Source organism: Vidua chalybeata, chromosome Z (genome assembly GCF_026979565.1).
Source record: "Vidua chalybeata isolate OUT-0048 chromosome Z, bVidCha1 merged haplotype, whole genome shotgun sequence".
Taxonomy (NCBI): domain Eukaryota; kingdom Metazoa; phylum Chordata; class Aves; order Passeriformes; family Viduidae; genus Vidua; species Vidua chalybeata.
Window position 1 is genome coordinate 16,983,691 of NC_071570.1, and position 6,228 is coordinate 16,989,918.

The following is a 6,228-nucleotide window of genomic DNA, read 5'->3' on the forward strand; positions in this document are numbered from 1 at the left end:
TCTTTCAGACATGTGAGTCTCACTGATGACATCGCTCAGAGTGCCTCCGTCCATGTACTCCATGACCAGCCAGAGCTGCTCATCCGCAAGGTAGCTGAAAGAAGGAAACAAGGGGTGGAGATGAACGTGCATGTTTGAAAACAACAGCGTCGCTGTTGGAAAACAACAAGGGTTGTTTCCAGGTGCCTTTGTGACAAGGACAGAATAAAAGGAATAGACATTCCCTCTCAGCTGTGCATTGTTTGCAATCTGTGCAGTCTCAAGGAGAAAGGTACAGCTGTGAAAAAGGAGATGTCTTAGATGGCCAGCAAGCGAAAAGTGCGGTTTAGTAACAGCCTAGATAAAAAGCCTGTCACACATGCTATTTCTGGAAATAAACACCTAATCTTCCTGGCATGCACAGCAATGGAAAAGGGACAACAATCCAAGGGAAATCCTCTCTAGGATGGTTTATCAGAACTTAAAAGGTGCTGAGAAAAATTTGAAAAACTCAAGCCTCAAAACAATGTGGAAGCAGTGAACTTACAGGGTATTGAATTAGTAAGATAGGGCTGATCCAGGTTTTTGAAAAATTTTCAAACTGCATTTGCCAGGGTAGTTTAATGCAGACAAAATGCACTCTCTTCCCATCCACTGGAGATAAGTAGAGAAATAATAATTAACCAATAATTACCAGCTCTATTTTCTGCCAGTGACCAAAGTGGGTTTTTAACTTTGCATGCTTGCAGTATGTAAACAAACATCGCTGGGATAAAACAACAACTTCTCACCTCTTTAAATAATTCACAATGTTTGGGTGCTTATTCATTTTCATGACCATGAGTTCATTAAAGATTACTTCCTTCCAGATCAGTCCTTGAAGATTTATTTTCTTTATGGCCACCTAAAATTATGTTGAAAATCAGTAACATTAAAAGCTGGTGGCGTGAGAACAACTTCTCACATGGAGTGAGTCAAACACAGCCAAACTGTGCCAAACTGCCTTGTGATTAGACATCGGAATGGGAACAGAGTTCCAACAGCCCATTTCTCTGCTCCTTGGGGCCAGTTACAGGACATGTGGCCACTGAGATTTTGCCTTGACCATTTGGTAACAGTGATGTCTCAACTATCACCCACAAACCTCTGAGCACACTCCCTGCTGCTTTGTATGGGATTCAGAAGAAGTAATCCATGCCTTAATACTCTGTGGATACATCTTAGGCTATGGGCAGGGCTTAGGGTTTTTAGGGATGCCATGCAGATCTCTCCCTACGTGCAGTTCCCAAATGCAGCACTGCAGGTGGCTAAGGAACTACCAGTAACTTTCAGATGTATTTGCTGGCAACCAGAAGTGAGAATTCTGAAGCTGTAGCTCCAAAGAGCAGTGAAATGCTCAAAGGCTCCACCTTTGTTTCAGCAATGGAGAACGAATGAGAGCGTCCTTCTCTGAAAGGAACCACTGCCCTCTGTGCCTTCCTTCTGGCAGCTGAGAAGGACAAAGACTGTCCCAGCTGCAATTTGCACACTGGCACCAGTCTGTGCTTCTTGTGCCTTTTCAGCACAGCTTTATGCAAAGCTCCGGCCCCAGCTTATCAAAACACAGGGGAGAGCCTTTGAGTGGCAGCTGTTGACATTTACCTCTCCTCCTGTGGCAGTGTCGAGTGCTCTACAAACATCTCCAAAAGTCCTAGAAACAAAGTAGTAGCAAAGAAAGGAGAAGCCATTTAGATCTTGTAGTGAAAGCCAGCCCACAGAGATCTCTGCTGTAAGTGCCTAAGACCTGCAGGACACTGGAAGCATGGACATGTCTTTGGCAATGCCTTCTGACCACACTTACAAATTCCGATCAGCACTGACAATCTAACCCCAGCGTCTGAATATGTTTGCAGCTTGTCTGACTTCACACTTGATGGATATTCCACCAGCAAGACACCTGGTGCATAGTTTTGTAAAATTAACATTGGTTGGACTCACCCACTGCCAATATTTTCCAGGTCAATGTATTTTATAATGGGATTTTCCATCTTCACCATTCTCCCTGAGGGAAACAAAATGCAAGATGCTCACTTTAATGCAGAGATCCCAGCTTCCAGGAGATACAAAAGGCAGCCCCACTGTCTGGAGCTCTGGGCCCTTTGTGGTCAGCTGGCTGACGACAAGAACAACAGGAACAGCAACAACAACAAGAAGACAGTCAGCTCCGCAGCACAAGTGACTGGCACAGAGACTGATTTTCTAGAGTCCTTTGAAGAGAGAGAGCTCTTGACAGCAGATACACAGGGAAGTACAGGGAGATACATTCAGAGAAGACAGAGACCAGAAGAGAACAGCTACCAAGGCAAGTAAGTTTGTAATCTAAAAACATTAAGGAGAGCTGGAAATAAGAGAGCCTTTGTTTTCTTGGGAATAAACACTGTGAGATTCAACAAAAGGTTTCCTACTTGTTAAGATTAAATGCACCTTGATATCTAGAATCAATTCCTCTGAACAGATGCCAAGTTCAGAACAGCAGGAACATTGCCAAGTGTTCCCATCTTCTCCACCTTGCAGCAATTTGCCAGAAGAATGCCTCTGTGTTTGTAAACCAGAGCAGCTCATGCTATAACCAATCCCAATGGGGCTTTCAGGACCAGGACCATCACTCTTTATGAGCAGGGTGAGTTCAAAGATGCCCTTGCTTGTACCCCACATGAAGAACCACTCCTTCTCTTCACCCTGACAGCACGCATCAGTCACTCCCATTGGACTCGCCCTCTTGGCACCACACACATCCCTATCTTCCCAACTTGGCATGGCAGGCAAGGGCAGAGAGGACAGCAGTGCTCCTCAGGCGCCAGCGTGACACAGACAGCTGCCCAGAGGAGATGCTGACCCTCTCGTGGGCCCAGGCCATGTGACGCAGAAGCTGGCCCAGACAAGGGGCTGCTGGCTCAGGCAGCTCCGCGCTGCAGTGGCTGGGCGGCATCGGGACTCTCCTGGCTAAGGAAGGCTCCAGCCTCTGCAGTCCCACCAGCCCTCAGGGCCAGGGCAGCTACCACAACAAGGCTGGCAAAGCCCAAGCATGAGCACTGACAGGCATTGATGGGAAGAAGCCAGAGCGAGCCTTTTTGTCCCAACAGGTGATGGCAGACACAGCATCAACTCTGTTCTCAACCCTACCAGGTCTTATCTGAGAGCACAGCACTGGCAGCTGTTATGGGCAAGAAGCAGAATAAATGCCTTGTGCTGCAGAATCACAAAGGGCTTGATGTCTTCTCCTAGAGACTGATCTGAGCAGGGGCTGTGCCAATGGCTAGGACTCAAGCAGTCGCATCCTTCTGCTGATCCAGGAGCAATTCCTGCTTCTGCCTTCGGCACAGAGAGAAGCCCAGGCAAACTCCAGCCAGTCCAAGCTGCCCTCAGAGGTAGCAGGAACACCCAGAGTGCTCTCTCGCTGCCTCAGAGCATTGCCAGCACTTCCTGCGGGGAGTCCTAAATGTCCCTGTGACACCAAACTGAGGAGGACCATCTGGTACAGCTGTGCTGACACGTGCACACATTATGCTGTCCCACAGGTAAGAAAGGCACCAGACGTACTCTGGTGCTTCAGGGAGGCATCGTCAATCTCCTGTTGCTGAGCAGCAGCTGGGTCAGTGCGGGAGGTGAACCAAGTGCCCCAGCTCCACTTCTCAGGCTGGGGAGCAAAGGCTCCTTGGGATGGCGCTGCTGCTGCTGCAGCAGGTTAAGTGACAGAGCCTGTGTAAATCTGAGACAAGAAATGAGTTTGTTTCAGGAAGGTAGCTGGCAGAGATTGCCCTGAGATCCCATTTCAAATGCAAGCCCTTAGGAAGTTGCTGTCAGCCACATGCAGAGCTCTTAAACTGGACTGGTTTGGATGTCCGCTTATGAAACCACATGGTCAAAACCAAAGGCTGGTTTTACTCGAGTTCATAGCCAGTTTCATGTTATGAAGGATGACTGCAGCAACGACCGCTCCACTTCCTCCCAAGGACTTCTTCCCCCCTTCTAGGCCTGCAGTGCCTTGCAGCTCCTCGTTCTAACGTTCTCCCTCCTTCCGTGGAATTCTCTTTTCCTGCACCATCCTCGGGATGTGCTTATCTGTGGAAATGCCCCTGTTCCGAAGAGACAGGAATTTGATCCTACGCCTCTTATGTTGCTCCCTTCCTTGACCTGAACCCTAACTCCACCCCTGCGATACCCTATAAAAACCCCATGATCCTGCCTTGGCCTGGTCTTTCCTCTCCATCCCATCCCTCCTTCTCAGGGGTAATAAATGGATTCTCGAGCTTTCTGAAATGACGATCTGTCTCAGTTGTTCCCATGCCTGGTGCTGGCAGCGGTACCCTCCCTGGACACGAGGAACCCAGTTGCAACACACTGCAATAGTCCATAACAAATAATTCATAAATTTGAAAGAAATCAACCAGAAAAGATGCCTTCCCCCCCCCGAATTTACAAATTTTGCAAAAATGTAAAAAAAAAAAAAAAAACCAAACCCTAAAATAACTAAATAATTGTAATCTCTACATTCTCTGGCCTTTTTCATCCTTTATTCATAAATCTGTAGTTCCCACATTTTAAGCTTTTCTCTGGTAGAACATCACCACCTAGCGATCATGTCTGCTTACAGGAGCTTCCATAAAGCTGATTAGAACATGAAAACAGAAGGCTGTTAGGGAAGAGAAAATTTCAGTGAGGAAAAATCCTTTCTTTTATTTATATTGGAAACAAATCCTACGGAAAATTAAATAGGATGTTCTATAGAAATGTAGGAAGATTTTAAAAGACTGATTAATTGATAAAGAATTAAGTAAAAATATTATTTGGGTAAGAAAATTTATCCTTTTAATTGACATTATCTCAGATCAATTTATTTCATTAGTATCAGATAAAATTAGAATTAAATTTACATGTAAAATAATTAGAAAGAGGAAATTCAGACATTTTCAGGAAACCCCTCCCAGTAGAGAGAGCTATTAAGTGGAAATAGCATCTTGATTACTGTTATCTCCTAAAACTAGGCTAGTACACATCATAGAATTAAACCCCATATTTACCAGCATCTCATATAATCCAATGGATATGTTTCTATAGAATTTTTTTTTGCCTCTGATATACCTATGAATCAAGATTGAGGTCTCATTTGTAGATAAGCTTCTCCCAAACAAATTACTTAGTATTGCAATCACTATTAAAGTGTCTCTTTCTGTAAGACCATGCCACCACTCCAGTTATATTCTGTTGAAGTAATTTTATAAGGCAGAAACACAAAATAAAGACTAACTCAGTATATATTTTCTAAATATTAAAAAAAAAAAAAAAAGGAAACATACCAAATTTTTGAAGATGTGTTCAGAGACTTGTAAAATTAAATGTCATCACTATGTTGAGCTAAATGTAAGTACAAGATAACACACATTTAAAAGCCAGCCACATTGAACTGTTCCTTGGAACGTTTCTCAAAAGTGGACAAACCTGGAGTTTTCAGCTTGGTCAAACAATGAACACAGCTATAACTAACACAGAGTGTCGCCTTTTTTTGTCCCACCCGGTTTACATTCTTCCCAGGCGCCGGCCAGCGGTTCACCGAGGGGGGCATTGCTAGGCAACACACGCCGCTGCTCCTGGGTCTATGCCGAGATTCCAGGCAGCAGTTGGTTCCTGCGATACGGGCTGCACTTTTCTAAGAACGCTACTAGGACCGAGACAAAGAGACCAGAGAGGACACCCGTGTGCAGTTCAAAGAAAGTTGTATTGCTCGAACGCCGCAGGGACAAGTGACCCCGGGCGGGGGTTGGGTTACAGCTTTTATAGGGAGTATAGGTGATAAGGTAAAACCAATAGAGACAGTGCCCAGTCTGAATACATCACAGGTCAAGTCCAATGGGAATAGCTTCAGGGGGAGGGATGAATACACAGAAAAATACAGAAACGAAACTCCAACTTCAGATTCACAAAGCTTTTTGCCCTTTTGCGTAGCTACGCACCACCACATCTCCCTCTCTTTTATTTAATAAAATGAACGGAGCTTTGGGGAAAAGGTGAAACTGTGTCTATTAAACTGCAGTGTCGTCCTGTTTGTCATTTTCCCACCATTCTTCTTCTGTGGTGGCAGCAGCAACCACAACAGGTGCGGAAGTTGTAGACTTGGAGGTGGCAATGCTGGAAATGATTAGCTTAAGAATCCCAAATGATAGCAAAACTAAAAAAATTGCAACTATAAAATAACAAATGTCTTTTAAAAGG

General features: G+C 45.0%; 1 long non-coding RNA gene across 1 annotated transcript; it reads right to left on the minus strand.

Moving 5' to 3' along the window:
* Positions 1-4,558: 4,558 nt before the first annotated feature.
* On the minus strand, positions 4,559-5,533 carry LOC128782538 (uncharacterized). Its single transcript, XR_008428836.1, has 3 exons — positions 5,458-5,533; positions 5,316-5,373; positions 4,559-4,651 (listed from the first exon to the last, which is right to left on the minus strand). It is a non-coding gene; the product is annotated as an uncharacterized LOC128782538 (long non-coding RNA).
* Between the last annotated feature and the right edge of the window lie 695 nt (positions 5,534-6,228).